The sequence below is a fragment of the Neoarius graeffei genome, chromosome 3 (genome assembly GCF_027579695.1).
Source record: "Neoarius graeffei isolate fNeoGra1 chromosome 3, fNeoGra1.pri, whole genome shotgun sequence".
NCBI lineage: Eukaryota > Metazoa > Chordata > Actinopteri > Siluriformes > Ariidae > Neoarius > Neoarius graeffei.
This window is the reverse complement of record NC_083571.1, coordinates 56,334,468-56,358,562: the sequence shown is the minus strand read 5'-3', so window position 1 is coordinate 56,358,562 and position 24,095 is coordinate 56,334,468. Positions and strand designations below refer to the sequence as shown.

Below are 24,095 nucleotides of genomic sequence, written 5' to 3'. Positions count from 1 at the left end.
GGCTTCAGCTTGCCTGTGACCCTGTAGAACAGGATAAAGTGGCTAGAGATAATGAGATGAGACTTTGTCCCAACTTTTTTGGAATCGGGGTTGTAGAAGGTCACTCATTAGAGTGTATACTTCCATCAAACCACATGGGAGGCCATGGCCTATTGGTTAGAGAAGCAGGTTTGGGACCAAAAGGTTGCTGGTTTGATTCCCGGGACCAGCAGGAATGGCTGAAGGGCCCTTGAGCAGGACACCTAACCCCCAACTGCTCCCCAGGCGGCTCTGGGTATGTTGCTCTGGATAACAGCATCTGCTAAATCCCTTGAATGTAATATTATTATCAGAATCAAATGACTTCAACCTAAGATAATACTCAGGCTGTATAGCAAATTTGATCAAAATCCATTCAATACTTTTTGAGTTATGTTGGGAACAGTTTAAAAAATCCTGGATCACATATACTGTATATATTTTGATCCTGGTTCCACATATATATCCGGATTTGCATGAAAACCTAATCAATTGTTCCTTGGCCCATGGCCCACCTTTCCTCCAAATTTCATCAAAATCCGCTCACTATTTTTTGAGTGACATTGGGAACAGGCAACAAACAGAGGCGACAACATAACCTCCTCCAACACATTTGGCAGAGGTAATAATACTGTTATTGTAGGCTTTACTTAGAAATGTGAATTTTGTTCAAAAAGTAATGTATTTCACCTTGCTGTAACCATGTGCACCATTTGAAATTCTGATTCATCCAGGTCCAACACTGTGCACATATAAAATAACCACAGAATGAATAAGAAACCATTTCAGGCTCAGATTTACATGACTCACCTCTGTTATGAGAAGGTTTCCTCTGTGATCCACTTCCATGGCCTTGAAAAACATTCAAAGGCCTCTTCGAGAATGACATCAGGCAGGAATTAAAAAAAGGCAAAAACAAAACAAAAAACCCCAGATGATGTTCTGAGTGGCTGTCTTGAAGCAACAGGCATTATGATGAATTAAATCCATTGCTGTGCATCTCTGCGTCCATGAAAAAAGCAGATAAAAAAATTCAAGACTAAGCTTTCATACCGTAAGATGAAAGACAGGAGAGAAGCTGGAGACACAATCGTTGTCGGAGTGATCCGAAGTCCTTTTCTGTGCATCCTTTATTTGATGTCTTTTGTTCGACAAGGGTAGTGGGGCTCAAGGGTCAAGTCTTGAAATAAAATCTCAGACGTGGTGAATGAGTGACTGTGATTGGAGGTGGTGCCTCTTTTTCAGCCAGTAAATGAGTTTTCTGAGCAGCACAATGCAGGATGTGTGCAGGCTCTGCAAGCTTATCAGTGGCTTCGTCTTCATGATCAAATAGGTTTGGAGACTGGTGAAGAGTTTCCCCACACTCTGCTCGGCTCTCTCGGGGACGACGTTCAACCTGAACAGGCCTATCTGTGGAAAATTCACTCCCTTTCAGTGACTGAAACATCATTAGAAAAGGCTACATTCTCTGTAGGAGCTAGTTTCACTTTGATTATAATAATCTTTCCATTAAAACAATATCTAACTTCTGCATTCTTTTCAGAGACAAAGCCAAAGGAGATATCTGGACTTCAGCCAGATTGACAATCTGCCAAACCACAAATACTATGAGACTATTACAGGCATAGAGTACATAGTATAAAACCACATATTAAGTGCCTGAAAGACTGATTATGAGAGTGTGTGTGGTAAATACGGGTGGGCGAGACAGAGTTAACAATGTATTTGTACTAAAAGTAGAGGGGAAAAGATTTGTAAGAAAAATGGAGAGAAAAACAAATACTAACTCAGAGTGAGAATTCATTTCAGTATATCTGTTATGATTGGTGAGAAGGTTGACTCATATTCTGACATGGATCTCCGCTTGCGTTTCTGCTTGCCTGTGTGACATCCAGACCTGGATGGACAACCATCATATGAAGTTCAACCCAGGCAAGACAGAGGTGATCTATATTTCTGCTCCATCCTCTCCACCCCTGGACATTGTCATCTCCCTAGGGCATAGGTCTAGGTCTCCTTCACCCAGTGCAAAGAACCTAGGGGTCGTGTTCGACAACAAACTCTCCTCATCAGTGAACATCGCTGCAGTGACCCGGACATGAAGATTCCTCCTCTACAACATCTGAAGGATCTGCCCTTTTCTGGTCCAAGCACTAGTCCTCTCCTGTCTGGACTACTGCAACTCTCTCCGTGCTGGCCTTCCAGCTTCTGCCATCAGACCCCTGCAGCTCATCCAGAATGTTGTAGCTCACCTGGTCTGCAACCTCCCTTGTTCTTCCCATGTTACCCCTCTGTTTGCCAACCTGCAGTGGCTACCTACTGCAGCTCGCATCAAATTTAAGACATTGGTGCTAGCTTACCAGACTCTCAAGGAATTAGGGACAGCTTACCTTCAGAGTATTTTCAGTATTTTACCTTCAGTTTACCACGAGAATTTTCTTGTCTAGAAGTTGAACACTTCTTGTACCTGACTTTTGCACTCGTTGTACTTCGCTCTGGATGAGAGTGTCTGCTAAATGCCATGTAATGTAATGTAACATAATATTCTCTGACAGGACAATCCTCATAGTTATCATGACTCTAATTCAAACCACATGTATACATCAATGCGTTCATTCTAATACAAAACCAGTTGTCGAGTTACAGCTGATTTACACTCCGCATAATCTAACCCTAATAACGTACTCATTAAAAACATCTTGTTATTTAACAAAGAAACATATGTAGCTATTGATACATTGATTGGAGATGACAGAAGGAGTCTGCAGTGACAGTAAATTTTCCACCATGGTTAAGTCTTCAGTATTCTCCAGAGTCCCAGAAGGAACACAGAAGAAGAAAAAAAAAAGACATATTTTTGCAAGACCTCACAAAGTTTTTCATTTAGGTCAACGTTCTCCTGGGTCAGTTCGGCAAACTTAGGACGAGTGTGTCCCCTTGCACTTAGTATTCTCTTCATATTTCTTTCACTTCTGTCAAGTCTGTGCCTACTGCCAAGCATTGATTTAACCCTTTCACCGCTGCAGACCGCTATTCCGGTCTCATAGTAATCAGGAAACCCCTGTGTATGAGGTGACACAGTGGTGAAAGGGTTGACATCTTTATATTTGAGGCCAATCTCAAATAAAAATCCATGAAATTTATGTGAGATCCTGCACAGTTTTTCATTTACTTAATATCATGTACTTGCGGGTCGGTTCAGCAACATGGAAACAGGGTTGGAGTGGAGGCTAAATGCACATAAATGGCATTCACACACCTCCTACATTTCAGAAATAGCATGTTCAGATCTCGAAGTAGATTTCATGCAACATTCAAATTTGCTAGTGTTAGAGTTCAGGGTTGTTTTATGAGTATATGGGTCAGGATCATTCTGGATGGTTAAATAGTGTTAAATTCTTGTTACTCATGTTGCCATGTTTTAAACCCTTAACTCTGATGAGAATATATCTGATTGTATGATGAATTTAAAAAAAGTTTCACCTTGAAGGGCCCATAACTCATCTCTCTCTCTCTCTGTGTGTGTGTGTGTGTGTGTGTGTGTGTGTGTGTGTGTGTGTGTGTGTGTGTGTGTGTGTGTGTGTGTGTGTGTGTGTGTGTGTGTGTGTGTGTCTGTCCCTGGAGCAGGGTGGTAAATAGATAACTGAGGCTGCACTGAAAGATCCCTCTCTCAGGAGATGTAATCTGCAGACCTGCCACTCAAACCACGAGCCTCAGCACAACTGCTCTCATCCCCCCTACCTGCCTTCCCTCCCTCCACCCTTCTCAGGAATATTAAATATGTGCAGCATTTCTGGCTGGCAGGACACAGCATTGATTTAGTGTCAGTCCTGTGAGCTACCAGTAGAATGTCATTTTCTGCCAACAGCTGCTTATTCTCTCTCTCTATTTCTCTTTGGTTAAAGGTTGTGGAACGAGACTTAAAACCGCAGACTGAGGTTGGGTGGAGTGCATGTAGAAATATCAGAAACCTCTCTCTGGATTACAGAGATGACACTGGGTTGACCAAAATGGCAGCTGTAGCTGTATTGTTTGATATGATATTCTATCTTCCAGAGCTTCTCTTACTATGATAAATCAATAATAATAATATTATTATTATTATTATTATTATACAGGAAGAAACATAATACATCATAATATATAATACAACTTCGAAGAAGAAATACTTAAAAAATAATGGTAATAAAGTAACCATAACATAAATACATTTTATTAACAACCTCATACATATGAACAATCTAGGAGAAAAAACTAAACTCGGTTGCTAATTCATCCATTCACTGAGCTTTACCCTGTGTCTAGATACTTAAAAAGTTAATTCACAAAATCAAACTCTCTATGAACGATAACAAACCAGTTAACAACTCTCATCTAGCTAGCTAATTTAACAAGCCATCAAGCAAAACTTAATGATCTTAAATATCAAAATAATTTGCAAAACTAGCAAGCAAATTTAACCAAGTAATTTACAAAAGCTAACCAGCTAGCTAATTTAAACAAGCTAATTTACAACACCTGAATTGCTTTCTTGTTTAAACAAGCTAATTGACAAAACATAAATAGCTAGCTAATTTATCAAAGTAATTTACAAAATCTAACTAGCTAGGAAATTTACAGTGGTGCTTGAAAGTTTGTGAACCCTTTGAAATGTTCTGTATTTCTGCATAAATATGACCTAAAACATCATCAGATTTTCCACACAAGTCCTAAAAGTAGATAAAGAGAACCCAGTTAAACAAATGAGACAAAAATATGATACTTGGTCATTTATTTATTGAGGAAAATGATCCAATATTACATATCTGTGACTGGCAAAAGTATGTGAACCTTTGCTTTCAGTATCTGGTGTGACCCCCTTGTGCAGCAATAACTGCAGCTAAACGTTTCCGGTAACTGTTGATCAGTCCTGCACACCGGCTTGGAGGAATTTTAACACATTCCTCTGTACAGAACAGCTTCAACTCTGGGATGTTGGTGGGTTTCCTCACATGAACTGCTCGCTTCAGGTCCTTCCACAACATTTTGATTGGATTAAGGTCAGGACTTTGACTTGGCCATTCCAAAACATTAACTTTATTCTTTTTAATCATTCTTTGGTAGAACGACTTGTGTGCTTAGGGTCGTTGTCTTGCTGCATGACCCACCTTCTCTTGAGACTCAGTTCATGGACAGATGTCCTGACATTTTCCTTTAGAATTCGCTGGTATAATTCAGAATTCAGTGTTCCATCAATGTTGGCAAGCCGTCCTGGCCCAGATGCAGCAAAACAGGCCCAAACCATGATACTACCACCACCATGTTTCACAGATGGGATAAGGGTCTTATACTGGAATGCAGTGTTTTCCTTTCTCCAAACATAGAACTTTTTGGTTGAAATGAGAAGTGTTATTTTGGTTTCATCCGTCCACAAAACATTTTTCCAATAGCCTTCTGGCTTGTCCATGTGATCTTTAGCAAACTGCAGACAAGCAGCAATGTTCTTTTTGGAGAGCAGTGGCTTCTTCCTTGCAACCCTGCCATGCACACCATTGTTGTTCAGTGTCCTCCTGATGGTGGACTCATGAACATTAACATTAGCCAATGTGAGAGAGGCCTTCAGTTGCTTAGAAGTTACCCTGGGGTCCTTTGTGACCTCGCTGACTATTACACGCCTTGCTCTTCGAGTGATCTTTGTTGGTCGACCACTCCTGGGGAGGGTAACAATGGTCTTGAATGTCCTCCATTTGTACACAATCTCTCTGACTGTGGATTGGTGGAGTCCAAACTCTTTAGAGATGGTTTTGTAACCTTTTCCAGTCTGATGAGCATCAACAACGCTTTTTCTGAGCTCCTCAGAAATCTCCTTTGTTCGTGCCATGATACACTTCCACAAACGTGTTGTGAAGATCAGACTTTGATAGATCCATGTTCTTTAAATAAAACAGGGTGCCCACTCACACCTGATTGTCATCCCATTGATTGAAAACACCTGACTCTAATTTCACCTTCAAATTAACTGCTAATCCTAGAGGTTCACATACTTTTGCTACTCACAGATATGTAATATTGGATCATTTTCCTTAATAAATAAATGACCAAGTATTATATGTTTGTCTCATTTGTTTAACTGGGTTCTCCTTATCTACTTTTAGGACTTGTGTGAAAATCTGATGATGTTTTAGGTCACATTTATGCAGAAATATAGAAAATTCTAAAGGGTTCACAAACTTTCAAGCACCACTGTATATATATATATATATATGAAGAACATTACACGTTTGCACAAAGATATGAAATTCATCTTCGAGTGGTGAATGTTTATGAGTGTTTGAAGTGAACGAGTGAAAATATTTTCAACACGAGAAGATAAACTTCATGTCTTTGTGCAACCATGTAATGTTCTTTATATTATATGGACAGAGCCACAACAAAAGGCAAGTTAATCAAAAGAGTTTTAATTTTGAATCGGTTCACCATTTTGACAACGCATGTCTAGTAAGCAGGAAAACACTGGGAGTGACGCCATCAGAGTGAAATATCAGGAAATATGTCACTCAGATCCATGATGTATTTCATATGAAAAATACAAGTTTTTCAACACGAGAAGATAAACTTTATATCGTCAAGCTAACATGTGATTTTCTTTTTATTATATAGACACGTTCACAAAAAAAGTACCCAAATTTGTCAAAATAATTCATCGATTTCCTCACGAGTGACATGTAGAGATTTATGTCATGATTTTGGTTCTCCATGTCCCAGATGTAGCTCGTATGAAAAATACGAGTGGTGTATTTCCATATATGAGAGAGAGTATAATGGTATTGAACAACTGAACAGTTTTAATTAATCATCAAGATAGTCCTACTTTGGAGTCAGAATGCAAACACTGAAATGTCTTCCTTGATATCACATGGTCACTGCAAATTAGGCCATAATGAGGATTATAAAGGCTATGTTCCATCTGTATTTTAATTATTCCTCCGTATCTATGTGTCTGTCCATGTGAGAGAAATTTTTCCCATTTCTTATCTTGCCTAACCACCTTTTTTTTTTTGTCAAGGGATCTCGGAATATTCCAAGGGTAAAAAAAAAACCCTGTCACCACTCATTTGCTTTGTTTGCAGAAGCTCAACAGCTCCATCTAACGTCTGCCGAGTGCATTTCGACCTCAAGGTGGACTCTCATGACCCACAGAAGGAGTGCCAATATGATCCAGAGACATTTGCCTAATACTCTTAAAGGAATAAAGAGGCGAACAGCAATAAGTAAGCATTATCTTGACACAGTAGAATATAAAGATGAGAAAATCAGATTAAGGGCTTTTCCTCAGAGCTCATAGAGAAATGCCTTGATGCCACTGACCCATGATGCCACCCTTGATGGTATAAAAAAGAAGGATGTTAAAAAGTAATTTCCCTGTGTCTCAGTTCTCTCAATGAATTTAGTCGACTTAAAAATCTGGCTTCAGGCTGCAGCTGTATGTCTCTGAACTCTGAATCACCCTGCTCATAAACAGCATGGGGCAATAATATCCTCTAAACGAGGTATTGACAAAGTCCTACTCTCCGAGGCTCACCAGCAATCAGCAACATCCCATTAATGGCAAACCTCCAGCAGCTATCATGCACTCGTTTTCGAGATGTTGTTAGCGAGCAGATTGTCATTAAGATGGCCTCTTCCTGCTGCTAACAATCTTCGTCTTGTGGTTATTAGGTAGTTAGCGGAATCATTCTTCGACTTGTTTCGACATATTCAATTGAATAGAGTGTCGTTTGGAGCAGTGGTGGGTAGATAAGTGAGGAGCAGTCACGGATTAATGCACAACCTCACTGGGAAAGCAGAGCCTCAGATACAGGATAAAATCCTACAATTCAATTCAAATGATCATAATGCTACAACATTTGGTTCCAAGTTACTAAAAGGTGACAGCTGTTTGTTGAAGCAAGTTTGTACTCTGATAACTTCCAGGTTGATTTATAATGGAGTAGGGTCATTCATTCATAAAATTCTGGTGAGTTCAAGAAATAACATTTTCTATCAAGGCCATATGTATAATGACTTAAAATGTTATAATGTGTTCATAAGGCATTATATACATCGTTATAATTATTTATGAAATGGCTTTACATTTATATTTACATTTAAATAGCATTGTGTATATTGCATTTACAAATTGTTGAAATAATGTGTTATAAATAGTGCTTATAGCACATTATATCGTCTCATAATGCATGAAAATGCAAAATGGGCTTGGTGATATCATGTGTTAAAAGCACTACTTATAAAGCCATTTAGCAATTAACCATTGCTATAAATGATAATGCATTTTCATAAATAATTATCACATTATATTTAATGCCTCATGAATGCATTTTAACGTTATGAATTTGTTCGTCAGTCATTATGCACTGGGCATTCATAGGAAGAGTTAGCGTTCAGGATATGTCCTTGAATTCCTAATGCATAATACAAATTGCTATGGAATAACAATGCATTTTTATTTAAAAAATACATATAATGTATGGCTCATAAACATATTCTAACATGTTATGAACATTTTATGGATTATTACATATCGAGGTTTATCTAGCTTTACATCTGTTGTCATGAAGTGCTTACCGTATGTAGATGTTATGAACACTGTCTTTAAATGCCTTTGCCTTTACTAAAAATAAGTAAATTTAAAAAATCCCACACTGGCATCAGCACAAAGAAATGAAAAAGATATTGTAATGAATTTATCATCATCGCTATGAAAGCACAAGCTGCAGGATGCAAGAAAGGTAAAATCACTTCCTGAAAACCTGGACCCAAGCAGAGAAGCTGCATTTAGAGTGCTCAAAAGATAACGTGCATTTAGAAACAATAAACACTGAGTGCTTTAAAGGCCTAAGTTAATTGACGTCTCTGTTTCCTCACAGATTTATCCATCCATTAGGCTAATTCACATTTCCAAAACACGAACCTACATTTTAGCACAATGCTCTCTCAGACATGCCAAATGAATGGAAATAAAGCACTGAACAGGATTGATGAATACGTAACGCACTTTGTTTTTAAGGGTATCAAATGGTTGGTTGATGCATCTAGTGTGTTGGTGAAGTGTGCATGTGCTCATCACATCTTGCTTTCAGCCCTCACCGCTGACTAGCAACGCTGCTTGCAGCACCGCAAAAAGGCAAGCAGAGTGCGTAAGTCTTGCCCTGTCAGTATATTAGCCTCTCACCAGCAATGTCCTATGTTAGTGGCTCCTCGTGCTGATACCTGGTAACAGTGACCTATCGGACACTGGCTGTACTACAGGGTCGAGAGGAGGAGGTCTGGCCCCCTTGATGTGCGGCATGCATGGCCCATCTCTATGGTGGAACACGCCCTGGTGCCCACAAACCAAACCCCCAGCTATGGGCAAATAGCACCACTGCCTTGTGGTTGTCACGGGAGTGAACAAGGCTAAGGGAGACAACCCCGACAGAAAAATTCAGAGTGGAGCCCCAAAGGCGGATGGTCATCGCACTGCGTCACTATCCGGCAACTCCTGCAGCTGTGCTGTCGCAAACAGTATCGGCTCGTCCTTTCCGTTGGAGACTGCCAGCAAAGCCAAGAGGGGGATCCTGACGACTGGGCATCCCAGGATCTCCATATCATCGCCCAGGCCTGCGCCCTTGAGAGGTCACTCCAGTGCCGCTACCAGCAGCAGCAACAACACAGGAAGACAGCAGTTATGAGTTCAAAGCCTAGAGTGGATTGGCATAAGCTCATGGTGCTATGGGTTGTCTTCTGACGGTGGGAGGGATCATCACGTCCCACTGGCCAGCTACCGCCCGCCTCAAGCTGGGCAGCACCCAGCCAGTAAGGTGTTGGCCCGCCACAGTCCGCCCACTTCAATGGGTGCTTGGAGAGTAGGCCAAAAGCCAAAAGACGGACTGTAATCACTGCACCGAGCAAGAAAGAAAACAAGACAAAGACGCCAACCTTGAGGCTGGCAACCTGGAACGTCAGAACAGTGCAGTAGTACTGAGGTAGTAGTGCTTGTAGTTAGTGCATGCTACATGCCGCTTCTGCTTGCTACTTTCTGCTTTCAGCTTCTGCCACCAGCTAGCCCCCTTTCAAGGGCGAAAAGAGGAGCTGAGTGCATAAGTCTCCTCTTGCTGGTACATAGCCTCTCCACCGCCAAGACTCCTACAGTGCCTCCTCGTGGCCACACATAGTAACTGGGTCCTTGCGGGCCCAGGCTAAACTGTGGGGGATCTCGGAGCAGCAGTGGGCCCCAGAGGCGTGGTGTGCAGGCCCACCTTAGGGTGGATACGCCCTGACCCCACCAGCCACACACTCAAAAAAAAAAAACATTGGATTTACTTAACCAAGTTATGGTAACCGGTCCCATGAAACTGTGTTAATTTAGATGTATTGAATACAGTTATGTTGAGTTTTTCAACACATAACTGTATTCAATACATCTAAATTAACACAGTTTCGTTGGACCGGTTGCCATAACTCTGTTAAGTAAATCCAATGTTTTTTTTTTTTTGAGTGCAGCCCCAGTTATGGGTAAATAGCACCACTGCCGTGTGGGTCAGCCTTTTCAGGCAAGGCTAAGGGAGCACACCCTGACAGAAAAGCAAAAGTCCTCAACAGCGGAACAGGCGGATGATGGTGGCTGACCTGTGGGGAGCATCACAACAGCTGGGAAGGTGGTTGAAGGCTGCAGCAGAGCTGGGTCCCCAGTTGTCTTGGTTTCCATGCCGCTGGATTTTGCCCCAGACCTGCCAAGGACCGTGTGGTGGCTGTCCGTGCACCAGCCTCCCCACTTTAAACAGCATCACGCACAAGCGTCCTCTACAGAAAGGGATTCCACCCTACCATCCAGGATTAAAGTCCTATGGCGATCAGCAAATGGCGACGGGGGCAGGATTGTGTAATCTGGTAGCCCCTAGTCATGAGCTGGCACATTAGGTGGTGGGTGCCAGATACAGTCGCCGGGCTCCTGGACCAAGGCAAAGGAGCCCCTCAGCAGCTGCACCCACGACTGAGCAGCCCTATTTAGGATTCACTCTGCTCACCCCTCATGGGGAAGGGGCTAGAAAAGGTGCCCTAAAAATAGCTTGCCTTACACCACCCGACTGGATTACCGCGTCCAGAGGAAACACCATACTGCGGTCAGAAACACAAGCAAATAAACTTTGGAGCCTGGAATGTGCGCACACTGATGGACTGCACATCCAGTGATAGACCTGAGAGACGGACTGCCATCATCGCTAGAGAACTACGAAGATGCCGGATTGACATAGCAGCCCTTTCGGAAACCCGGCGGGCGGACGAAGGGCAACTGAAGGAGGAGAAGGGATGTTACACCTTCTTCTGGAAAGGAAAACATGCTGATGAGCCTAGGATCCATGGGGTTGGTTTTGCCATTAAGAACCAGCTCGTCAGGCACCTCTCTGAGCTTCCCGTGGGGATCAGTGAGCGCCTCATGACCATCTGCCTGGCCTTGACCAACAACCAAACAGCGACTGTAGTGAGTGCTTATGCTCCTACCCTAGACTCTGATGTGGAAGAAAAAGAGACCTATGCCTGCCTAGACCAAATCCTGTCTAAAATCTCCAGGGTGGACAAGATCATCCTCCTCGGGGACTTCAATGCCAGGGTTGGCCAGAATCAACATCTTTGGAAAGGCACAATAGGAAAGGACGGCATGGGGAACATAAACTCAAATGGAGTGCTGCTTCTAAGTACATGCACTCAGCACAACCTCGTAGTCACCAACACTCTGTTTCGGCAGAAAAACAAACTCAAAGCATCTTGGAGACACCCCCACTCTAAGCAATGGCATCTCATTGACTATGTCATTGTAAGAGCCAGGGATCGCAGTGACGTGAACATCACAAGGGCCATGATCAACTCGGACAGCTGCTGGACTGACCACCGCCTTATCCGTTCCACAATGTCCATCAAACTTAGAAAAACAACGTGGGTTCAAAAGAAGCAGATCAAACGAAGGCTGAACCTTGACAACCTGAATGATACTGCCATCCAGCAGCAACTTCAGGACTGCCTTGGGAAAAGCCTTCAGCAAGAGTACCCCGACAACATCGAAGAGCACTGGGGCCTTCTCAACTCCACCATCCTTGACTCCTGTGAATCCACCCTTGGATATAAGTCTAGAAAACACCAAGACTGGTTCGATGAGCATGACACAGAGATAGAAGATCTTATCTCCAAAAAACGAAAAACCTTCCAGGCCTGGCAAAATGACACAACAAGTGAGGTCAAAAGGATAGCTCACTCTAGGGCTAAGGCTTAAGTTCAGAGTCAGGTGAGGGAACTAAAAAACACCTGGTGGACTGAAAAGGCTCTGGAACTCCAAAGACTTGCAGACTCTGGAGACACAAGAGGATTTTTCAGTGCTACGAGAGCCGTTTATGGCCCCAGCCACCATGGCTTAAATCCCCTGCGCTCAAAGGATGGGAAGACACTTCTAAAAGACAACTCAGCCATCAACACACACTGGAAACAGCATTTCCAAGAGCTCTTGAACCGGGACGGCTCAGCTGCACCAGACATCTTGAGCCAGATCCCCAAATGCCCATCAGAGAAGACCTGGGTGTTCCTCCCACCATAACTGAGGTTGCCAAATCCATTAGGAGCCTAAAGAACAACAAGGCCACTGGTCCTGATGGGATCTCCTCAGAAATCTTAAAGGAAGGGGGACCAAAGCTCTGGCACCACATCCACCAGCTGCTTCTCAAGGTCTGGGAGAGACAGGAGCTACCCTCAGAGCTCCGTGATGCCCAGATTGTCACCATTTTCAAGAAAGGGGACAAAGCTGAATGTGGAAACTACAGGGGCATCTCACTTCTATCAACAACTGGCTAAGTCCTTGCCCACATAGTTGCCAACCGCCTGCTTCCACTGTCTGAGGAATTACTCCCAGAATCTCAATGTGGTTTCCGCCCATCCAGAGGAACAACAGACATGATCTTCACTGCCCGCCAGCTACAAGAAAAGTGCCGCGAACAAGGGCTGCCCCTGTACATGGCCTTCATAGATCTGTCAAAAGCCTTTGTCAAATCTATTAACACCCAGAGTGTTGAGTTAACACCTTACTGTGTTTATATAGATCCAATTGGACACAAATTAACTCTGACAGTGTTAATTTGTGTCCAATTGGATCTATATAAACACAGTAAGGTGTTAACTCAACACTCTGGGTGTTAATTCAACACTGGGGATTTTGCTGTGTGGAACTTCAGTATGCAGACGATAATGCCATTGTATCACACTCCCCAGATGAACTCCAGAGCATCCTGAATGCCTTTGCCAAGGCATACACAGCCCTGGGTTTGGCATTAAACATCAAGAAGACACAGGTCCTGTTCCAACCATCACCCAACCAGCCCTTAACTCAGCCCACCATCAAAGTACAGGATGCTACACTGGAGAATGTGGACCACTTCCCCTACCTTGGCAGTCTGCTCTCCTCCAAAGCTGACATAGACTCTGAGGTCAATCACCGCCTGAGCTGTGCCATTGGAGTTTACGCCAAGCTCAGAAAAAGAGTCTTTGATGACAGAGACCTGAGACCTCAAACTAAAATCCTGGTTTACAAAGCTGTTGTTCTTCCCTCGCTGTTGTACGGAGCAGAAACATGGACCACATACAGCAGACACCTAAAAGCTCTAGAACAATTCCATCAAAGGTCCCTGCGAAAAATCCTGAAGATCAACTGGCAGGACAAACGCACCAACATCAGCATCCTGGAGGAGGCAAATATACCCAGTATCACAACTATCATAATGAAGCACCAACTCCGCTGGACAGGCCATGTCATCCGCATGCCAGACACCCGTCTCCCAAAGCAGATCCTGTACTCCCAACTAGAAGAAGGTCAGCGTGCCCCTGGCGGCCCAAAGAAATGCTACAAAGACAACATCAAGACCAACCTAAAGAAGTTCAACATAACATCTAGTAACTGGGAGGATCTGGCCATGGACAGACATAGCTGGAGGAAAGCAGTGCATGAGGGTGCAGCACACCATGAAAACGAACTCCACCGTGCCACACAAGCAATGCGGCAGCGCCGAAAGGATCACATGGAAAAGGCTCCAGCAGTACCCACCACCTCTACTTTCCCGTGCCCACACTGCACCAAAATATGTGGATCAAGGATTGGTCTCTACAGCCACCTGAAGATCCACAAGTAGAAAACCCACTGAGAGGACAGTCATACTTGTTTCGAGTGACCGCTGCTGCTGCTGCTGCTGCTGCTGATGGCCTCCAGCAAATTAACGATGCCAGGAAAACAGCAATCATCGATCGGGAGCTACAGAGACTCAACATCGACATTGCTGCGCTGCAGGAGACGAGGCTCCCCTCCATTGGTAGCCTCAAGGAGAAGAATTACACATTCTTCTGGCAGGGGCAGGAGCCACATGAGCACTGACTCTATGGTGTAGGTTTCGCAGTGCAAAACTCGCTCCTGTCCTCAATTGAACCACCTTCTTACGCTACAAGGACGTCTGCAAGCGTGACCTGAGGGCAGGTGGCTTCAACCCCGCAGACCTGGAGACAGCAGCCTCAGACCGCGCCGGCTGGCGGTCCACCACCAAGGCCATTGTTGGGGAAGCCGAGGAAAGGAGAGAGAGACACGGTGGGGGGAGAGGAGGCTCCGATGACAGCGGAGACTGCAGACGGCATCAACAGACACCTGACCAAGCAACTTTACCTGCAGCAACTGTAGCAGACCATGTGGCTCACGCATCAGCCTATACAGTCATACTAGGTGCTGCAACTTGACAACTGATGGATGACCCCTGGCGCAGATCACCATGATCTTTCGAGATCGAAGGAGCCAACAACAACAACAGCGTGTTTTTAAACCTGGTTAGTGCTTTAGTGCAAAAGAGATTCACGAAAACCATCAGTCACACTTATATTAGTCAATAGCTCTGCTTCTTTAGTAGGTTGACTAAATAATACAGTTGCTATTTTACATTCATGAACTGTTTGGAACTTCTTTTTACATTCAGATTTATTGATACAGAAATAAAAACTTTTGCTCTATATGCAAGTAATCTCCAATTAGCAAAAGGTCCCTGCCATTAAGATTTTATATGTTTCGGAAAATATATAAATATTTATATATATATAGCACATTATATCACCATTATACCTTCTCATGAATGCACTATGTGCACTAAGTGGGGCTTGGTTCTTATATATATTATGAACACAACTTAAAATCTATGGTGTTAATTAATAAGGCATAATAAAGATAAATATTATCAACATTAAAATCAAATCACTGGAACCTAGGATAATACTGTTCACCAATTTTCATCAAAATCCGTTCACTACTTTTTGATTTATGTTAGGAACAGGCAAAAAAATCTTGGACCCTCACACATATCCAGATCCTGGATCCAGATACATGTCTGGATTTGGATCAAAATCAAATCAATTGTTCCTTGTGCCAGAGCTCACCTTTCCTCCAAACGTCATCAAAATCCATTCACTACTTTTTGAGTTACATTGGGAACAAACAAATGGAGGCAAAAACATAACCTTGTCCAATAAAGCTGGTAGAGGTAATAAAGTATAATGAATTTTCCTATTAAATATAACAATATGTACTGTATAATGCTTTATGAACGCATTATAACATGACGTGACTGTCTGTAGTTTATTGTAGATATGACCTTCATGTGTGCAAGTGTGACCATAGACTGATACACCTATGAATACACCTATGTAGTCGACTGATGAGCTTCCTTTAGACTTCAAAACAACATGCATTCACCTGGGAAGCTAGATGTGATTTCATCAGGTATCATCCATTGAAATGACATTGAATTCACCTTAAAGATGCTTTGAACAAGCTCACATCTCTTAAACCTTCTAAGGACCTGTTGTCTTATAGTGCATTATAACATTAATGTCCATTTTATATGTAGATGTATTAATACAGGCATTATAAGGTATTACATACAATATGTACAACCCCGTTTCCAAAAACTTTGGGATGTTGTGTAAACGATAAATACAAACAGAATGGAATTAATTGCAAATCATGGAAACCCTATATTTTACTAAGAATAGTACAAAGACAAAATATCAAATGTTGAAACTGAGAAATTTTATTGTTTTTTGAAAACTATAGATGCTCATTTTGAATTTAATGCCAGCAACACGTTTCAGAAAAATTTTGGACAGGGGCAACAAAAGACTGGATGATTGGGTATAAAAAGAGCATCCCAGAGAGGCCGAGTTTCTCAGAAGTAAAGATGGGGAGGGGTTCACTGCTCTGTGAAAGACTGCGTGGGCAAACAGTGCAAGAATTTAAGAATCACGTTCCTCAATGTAAAATTATATCATCTATGATAGATAAAATATTGAAAGAATCCAGAGAAATCTCTGTACGCAAGAGATTGCTTAGAAAAACAATGTTGGATGTCTGTGATCTTCTGGCCCTCAGGCGGCACTGCATTAAAAACAGACATAATTCTGTAGTGGAAATCATTGTATGGGCTCAGGAACACTTCAGAAAGCCATCATCTGTGAATCCAGTTTGTCACTGCATCCGTAAATGCAAGTTAAACCCATATATAAACAATATCAAGAAACACTGTCGCCTTCTCTGGGCCCAAACTCTTTTACAATGGACTGAGGTGAAGTGGAAAATTGTCCTGTGGTCTGACAAATCGAAATTTTAAATTCTTTTTGGAAATCATGGACACCACATCCTCTGGGATAAACAGGAGAGGGACTATCCAGCTTGTTATCAGCATTAGTGCACAACATGGGTAGCTTGCACATCTGGGAAGGCACCATTAATGCTGAATGATGTATACAGTACAGGTTTTGGAGCAATATGCTGTCATCCAGACAGTGTCTTTTACAGGGAAGGCCTTCCTTCTTACAGCAAGACAATGCCAAACCGCTTTCTGCAAACATTAAAACTGCATGGCACCATAGTTAAAGAGTCCGGGTGCTAAACTGGCCTGCCTGCAGTCCAGACCTGTCTCCCATTTAAAACATTTGGAGCATTATGAAGCGCAAAATACGACAAAGGAGACCCCGAACTGTTGAGCAACTGAAATTGTATATCAGGCAAGAATGGAACAAAATTTCTCTTTCAAAACTACAGCAATTGGTCTCCTCAGTTCCCAAACATTTACAGAGTGTTGTTAAAAGTAGAGGTGATGCAACACAGTGGTAAACATGCCCCTGCCCCAACTTTTTTAAAATGTTTTGTTGACATCAAATTCAAAATGAGCACATATTTTTCAGAAAACAATAACATTTCTCAGTTTCAACATTAAAATGTTGTCTTCGCACTATTTTCAGTGAAATATAGGGTTTCCATGATTTGCAAATCATCACATTCTGTTTTTATTTACAGTTTACAAAACATCCCAACTTTTTTGGAAATGGGGTTGTAAATATAATACAATATAGCAGTTATAATGCTTCATGAATGCTAGACTTATAGAAAGTCTTCTTTTCCCATTCCCAGTCTGCTCAATTTAATGGGGCGTGCTGTTACAGGAGAATAATCAATGACATGCTGGAGTGATGACAGATTTTTAGGAGTTAAAACCCTGTTAAAGGCCTGAAGTTGACCCTTTTCCAATAGCATCATGTTCCACTGTGTTTTATTCCTCTTATATTGCAATTTGCCAATGATTACACATTTTCATGACCTTTTATTAATTGACTTCATGAAAAGTGATGTGTATAATTCAATAAAGTGATGTTATTGATTAAATAATCAACTGACAAATCATTGTACGTGGACATGCAGGTTTTATTTTACCCGTGTCGATGCAAGTGTGCACAAAATAGAGCGAACAAAGAAAGAGAGAAAGAAGTGACAGGCAGCAGGCACACATTAATAACCTTATATTTCATTTCTTATATGGAAGTCTTGCCTGTTGAGAGACTGTAAAACATCTGACTAGACTTGTACAATAATAGAATCATAAATTATCATGATAACACACGGCACTGAACACATCAGAACATTAGAAAGCAAGTTCACTGTACTTTCATATACTTTTATATATATAGTAGTATAAAAATGTTCATAGTGCATGCTAAAAAAATTTAAAAATCAAAAAGACATTAAATATGTACAGTATAGCATACTGACAGTGCACTTGGAATACAATAGCAAGGACATGGCAAAAAAAAAAACCTTTACATTAACGTTCATATTTGAAGCACTTTTTTTCAGGACAATATCAACTGGATTGCCAACATTCATGGTTCAGTTAATGGAAGTGTTCTGAGAATGAACATTTTCTAGATCTCATGACTTAACTATATAACTATATATAAAAAACCATTTATCTCAAGATAAATCTTAAACATATCCATTCCAATGTCCACTTAAGCTAGTATGGTCATTCAAAAAAAATAAGTACATAGAGTATGTACAGCACATGAATTTATTTTCCCACAAGCTTTAAACTGTACATTATTCAGGTTTTAGCATGAAATATATTGCAGTCAATGGTGAACAACTCACAATGAAAACACAAGCTGGCTTTACACTGAGCTCTGAAGATCTCAGCACCATTAGAGTAAAGGAATGCATTTTTCGTTCACACTTTCGATGAAGCCTATACAATAAATTATTGTAAATATACTTATAATTGTTCATAGGTTGGTAATAATTTCTTGTAAGCATGTTATAAAGCTCTAATAAGTAACGTCTTATGAATGCAAGTGTCAATATGCATTATAATGACATGTACCATGTACTGGTGGATTGAACAACCTTTATAATCAGGAATATCTTGGGCATATTTATAAAGCAATTGCGCTTATTGACAATTCTAAAAACATCTTAATGTTATAACCAGGGATGAGAAAGGTTACACGGAACCAAAAATTGAACACAAAAAATTTAAAGGAATCAAAACTTTCAACAAAATTACTCTAAACCGTTCCATAGTGAAATGATGGATTTTTTTTTTTTTTTACAGGATGTTAGTCATGTTTTCAAAGTATATTGTTCCGAGTAACAAATGCTACTGAGTAGAACGACAGTACTGTGTAAAAGTCTGAGGCATCCTCTTTTTTTCATACAAACTTTGTTATAGATTTCTATTTTATGACTTCTGCATTATCGAGTTAGCACAAAAACATTTTAGAGACCAAACGTTTGTTTTCCAGCACAAAATTAAATGTTACAGGAAAAAAAATGTATCTGAGCAGCATATTACATAAGAGACGACTTTTCAGATTATAAAAGAAAGCATAATGAAGGCTGCTGGGTTTTGGTACAAAATGAAGAAGCGAGTGTGACAAAGTGTCCAGAAGAACTGTGGCTGGTTCTGTAAGATGCTCAGTAAAACCTACAGCTCATTTCCGTATAAAACTGCACTCATTTTACCTCAGACTACTTTTTTTTTTTAAAGCAAAGGGTCGTCTCACACCAAATACTGACTTTGTTTCGTTTATTATGGCTTCCCTGGGTGCTGTAGCATAGCTGCCCACTGCTCTGGGTATGTGTGCGTGCTCATTACTCACTTGTGTGTGCATGTGTGTGTTCACTGCTTCAGACGGGTTAAATGCAGAGGTTAAATTTCACTGTGTGCTCAAGTCTGTGCTTGAGTGTACGTGTGACAAATAACGGCTTCTTGGCTTGGCTGCTTCTTACTGCTGTTTATAGTATTTTTTTTTTTAAACATTGAAACATTTAATTTCATTACTTGCTATTTTTGGTCAACAGCATTTCTTGACATGTACCTAGGATTTTTGCACAGTACTGTATGTGCTAAAAATATTAAAAATAAAATTAACCCTGTCTCATAGAAAAAGCTTTGCATGCACCTTCTACAGTGGTGCTTGAAAGTTTGTGAACCCTTTAGAATTTTCTATATTTCTGCATAAATATGACCTAAAACATCATCAGATTTTCATACAAGTCCTAAAAGTAGATAAAGAGACCCCAGTTAAACAAATGAGACAAAAATAGGATACTTTGTCATTTATTTATGGAGGAAAATGATCCAATATTACATATCAGTGAGTGGCAAAAGTATGTGAACCTTTGCTTTCAGTATCTGGTGTGACCCCCTTGTGCAGCAATAACTGCAACTAAACATTTCCGGTAACTGTTGATCAGTCCTGCACACTGGCTTGGAGGAATTTTAGCCCATTCCTCCATACAGAACAGCTTGAACTCTGGGATGTTGGTGGGTTTCCTCACATGAACTGCTCGCTTCAGGTCCTTCCACAACATTTCGATTGGATTAAGGTCAGGACTTTGACTTGGCCATTCCAAAACATTTATTTTATTCTTCTTTAACCATTCTTTGGTAGAACGACTTGTGCGCTTAGGGTCATTGTCTTGCTGCATGACCCACCTTCTCTTGAGATTCAGTTCATGGACAGATGTCCTGACATTTTCCTTTAGAATTCGCTGGTATAATTCAGAATTCATTGTTCCATCAATGATGGCAAGCCATCCTGGCCCAGATGCTACAAAACAGGCCCAAACCATGATACTACCACCACCATGTTTCACAGATGGGATAAGGTTCTTATGCTGGAATGCAGTGTTTTCCTTTCTCCAAACATAATGCTTCTCATTTAAAGCAAAAAGTTCTATTTTGGTCTCATCCGTCCACAAAATATTTTTCTAATAGACTTCTGGCTTGTCCACATGATCTTTAGGAAACTGCAGACGAGCAGCAATGTTCTTTTTGGAGAGCAGTGGCTTTCTCCTTGCAACCCTGCCATGCACACCATTGTTGTTCAGTGTTCTCCTGATGATGGACTCATGAACATTAACATTAGCCAATGTGAGAGAGGCCTTCAGTTGCTTAGAAGTTACCCTGGGGTCCTTTGTGACCTCGCCAACTATTACACGCCTTGTTCTTGGAGTGATCTTTGTTGGTCGACCACTCCTGGGGAGGGTAACAATGGTCTTGAATTTCCTCCATTTGTACACAATCTGTCTGACTGTGGATTCGTGGAGTCCAAACTCCTTAGAGATGGTTTTGTAACCTTTTCCAGCCTGATGAGCATCAACAATGCTTTTTCTGAGGCCCTCAGAAATCTCCTTTGTTTGTGCCATGATACACTTCAACAAACATGTGTTGTGAAGATCAGACTTTGATAGATCCCTGTTCTTTAAATAAAACCCACTCACACCTGATTGTCATCCCATTAATTGAAAATACCTGACTCTAATTTCACCTTCAAATTAACTGCTAATCCTAGAGGTTCACATACTTTTGCCACTCACAGATATGTAATATTGGATCATTTTCCTCAATAAATAAATGACCAAGTATAATATTTTTGTTTCATTTGTTTAACTGGGCTCTCTTTATCTACTTTTAGGACTTGTGTGAAAATCTGATGATGTTTTAGGTCATATTTATGCAGAAATATAGAACATTCTAAAGGGTTCACAAACTTTCAAGCACCACTGTATATGTTGAATATCAATGTTCTGGCACAAGCGTATGTTGTATAGTATAGTATCAAACTTTCACTTTTTCAAACACTCGACATATCACATTTCTGCAGCAATGTATTTCAAAAAAGCTGATATCACTACGCTATTTTAATAAGATTGATATGTAATAAATTATTTTCGCTCTGTCTTTAAACATATTGAGTGCAGCCAAGTTCATGTGTAAAGTTTGTGATTTTCTCAACATTGAAACAACTTCTCTTGTCTGGTAACATGGTACTGAATGTGGTCATTTTCAAATCCCAGTCTTCTTAGTAGACTTAGGAATTTACAGGGTAAAAACTAGCCACATTTGGAACATACCCATGTAACCGGACCCTTTTCTGTCATGACTTGCAAACCCGATGAAACAGGCTACACTCAATGTGTTTTTTTTTTAAATGTGCAATTATTTCCTACATATCGATCTTATTCAAATAGCATTGTTGAAGTAGCGAAGTGGGTGTGGCTAAAATACTTTGCTGTTTAATATGTGGCATATGGTTCATACGTGACATACAGAGCTTCCTTTAGACAGAGTAGTTTTTATCCAACTGTTTTTATTTTCAGAGCAGGCAACATATCTTTGCATTGTATGCTTTTTTTTTTTACCTGAACGATTTCTTACTCTGCTGTGCACACTCTTGTAAACATAATTACTGTACATTTTAATAGCAATCATGAGCATCTTTCCTTAGTTTGAGATAACCTAAAACTACTGCGTATTAGGGTGCATCAGTTGCCCCCACTTTCATAAAATCTGATGCATTTTTGTTTGGGTGTTCCTTTTCACCAATAAAGACATCCTGTAAATTTTTTTGACCATATTCAGAAGTCTAATGGTGGCACCATGAGGTTCATTTTTTGCCAAAAAACGCTTATTTTATGTTTTCGCGTAAGGTTTGAATCACAATGTTGGACTCCATTTATTGATTTCTTGTGAGCCAGAGATCATGTTAAGAACCTTTGCAAGGGATTGAGAAGCATTAATGTGATTCATAATACATTTGTATTGTTGAAAAGTACTTGAACAATGATTCAATGAACAGCTAAAACTCAAACTGTGCTGGATAATATATTTAGAATATGTACTAAAAATGTGTATCTAAGATATTTGGTATACTCTATAAGGTGCCATAATGTTTCATGAAAAGTGATGGGAATTTTGTCATAAAAGTCATAAAATAGCAGCTTTTTCCATAACTTTGAGCTCCTGGTGCCACCATTAAACTTTTGAATTTTGTCAAAATATTTCACCCAGTGTGTTTTCTTACCAAAAGAAACATAAAAACAAAAATGCATCATGATCAGAGGAACTTTTCATTTTTAGGGGGCAACTGATGCACCCTACTGCGCATCAATACTGATTAGTTCTTTTGTCTGATAATATTCAACTGTAACCATATAATAATGATGTAAAGTGAAACCGCTGGTTCACTGCTGTCCACCAGGCACCCGGCAGAGTCACACCATAAGAAATGTCATGGTGTTGTTTCTGGTGCCAAAGAAAGGAATAAATATGTATTTGTAACAGTGATGTGTATCTCATTACTGGTACCACTGTCACAAGACAATGCAGCAATTTACTGATGTGAAATAGGCGTCACTACACAATTCGATGGTTCATATGCGATAATAATATTACTATTCTATTCAGGTCGATTTTGTGCCCTTGCAAATATTTTGTTCATTCACTCATCAGGAGCTCCGCTTTGAGGCAATGGCAAAATATCTATTACTTTTGTAATACTCTTTGAAAACTCTTAATTCCTGATTAGTTATGGAAAAAACAAGGACACACATATACTTAACCTCTGAGGGTTTGAGGGATTGGAAGCTAGGTGCTACATACGCGTGTCATTATGAGTTATAAAAATTGTCCAGTCCAACACATGGCATTATAATAAATATACTGTGACACTTGCATTAACTTCTACATTATCGAGGGCGGCACGGTGGTGTAGTGGTTTGCGCTGTCGCCTCACAGCAAGAAGGTTCTGGGTTTGAGCCAAGCAGCCGATGAGGGCCTTTCTATGTGGAGTTTGCATGTTCTCCCTGTGTCCGCGTGGGTTTCCTCCGGGTGCTCCGGTTTCCCCCACAGTCCAAAGACATGCAGGTTAGGTTAACTGGTGACTCTAAATTGACCGTAGGTGTGAATGTGAGTGTGAATGGTTGTCTGTGTCTATGCGTCAGCCCTGTGATGACCTGGTGACTTGTCCAGGGTGTACCCCGCCTTTCGCCCGTAGTCAGCTGGGATAGGCTCCAGCTTGCCTGCGACCCTGTACAGGAGAAGCGGCTACAGATAATGGATGGATGGACTTGCATTAATTTAGCCACAGTGTATTATTACAGCCTTATGAGGCATTATTAGACTTATATATTCTAATAAATACTGAATATTCATAAATAGTATGGGCTTACTAGAATGTGTTCACCCAATTTTCCCTTTGCATATTCAGGTAGCACTTTCAATGAAGGCCATAACATTCATAACGTCATAATGCATTCATAAGGCATAATCATTTATGAAAAGGACATACAGTTGTTGTTTTATTTTTAGCAAAATGTATGGTGATGCATTTATAAATTGCTGTTAGAATGCATTATAAGCAGCGCTTATAAC

At 40.7% G+C, this 24,095-nt stretch overlaps 1 protein-coding gene across 1 annotated transcript in view; it reads right to left on the bottom strand.

Moving 5' to 3' along the window:
- LOC132883417 (RAS guanyl-releasing protein 2-like) overlaps positions 1-24,095 on the bottom strand; it is a 111,882-nt gene that overhangs the window by 12,012 nt on the left and 75,775 nt on the right. Inside the window, exon 17 of the transcript XR_009654322.1 lies at positions 829-1,428. The gene's annotated coding sequence lies outside the window, so the exon portion shown is untranslated. The remainder of the gene's footprint in view (positions 1-828; positions 1,429-24,095) is intronic.